This window comes from Pygoscelis adeliae, unplaced genomic scaffold (assembly GCF_000699105.1).
Source record: "Pygoscelis adeliae isolate BGI_AS28 unplaced genomic scaffold, ASM69910v1 Scaffold619, whole genome shotgun sequence".
Lineage (NCBI taxonomy): Eukaryota > Metazoa > Chordata > Aves > Sphenisciformes > Spheniscidae > Pygoscelis > Pygoscelis adeliae.
The window spans coordinates 543,555-544,492 of record NW_008825521.1 but is presented as its reverse complement, the minus strand read 5'-3'; positions in this window follow the sequence as shown (position 1 = coordinate 544,492).

The window sequence follows — 938 nt, the reverse complement described above, 5'->3', positions numbered from 1 at the left end:
TTTTAAAGTACACTTAACTATTAAACTACCTGTGGTACAGTATGTATGACCTTAGATTGTACAGAGTTAAGGCACCAAATACAAGATAAAACAACATCCAAAATAAGAGATTTGCTTTAGAACTGCACATCTCCACATACCACTTTTGGACAGTCAACTCCTCTTAAACGACAAAGTAAACATGTGGTCTGAATGTTTCATGCAGCCACAGGAACTGGAGAAAAAACCCCACTTTACTGAATTTAAATCTTACACTGGTGAACTTTTCTCTCACAAAACTCACACAGCTACTTTTAGTAAGGCATTGCATTGCCTACACAGTATCAGACAGGCCTAGCAGAAAAAGCACCCTTGCTCCTAGAAGACTCCAGACTAGAGGAACAGGCATATGTCCCCTGCTCATGCTTTTGTATTATCTTAAACATCAGTTACAAACGAACAAGTGAATCAGTCCCATTTCTATGAGCAGAATGGGAGAAAGGAAGATGTTTCAGGAGCACTGGAAAACCTGGACATAAATAGGTATGGATGGAGATGTCACAAATAAAGCTAAGGAGACATAACTTCTGGGGTTAAGTAATAAAACAGCTTTGTGATGACAATTCTCTTAAATGTCAAACGCTTAATTACTAGCTTAAGTGGTTAACGTTCAAAAGAAAGTACAGGTGAGAACTGCTGCCACAATCCATAGGCTTTATGTAGGCTACATAGACTTCAGTGCCAAGTTTCTCCAGTGAATTGCTCTAAAATGACTGTAACAGAATTTCCACTTTACAGTAAGGATCAGATTCACAGCAAACTCGATGTACTGAAACAGAAGAATGAAACCAATAAACTGTTAGACAAGCTGTCTCATATACTATAGATAGCGGATGCAACTACAGTATCCCTTTGCTTTAAACAAGTCACTAAAGTATCTCATTTTTCAATAGATTTAT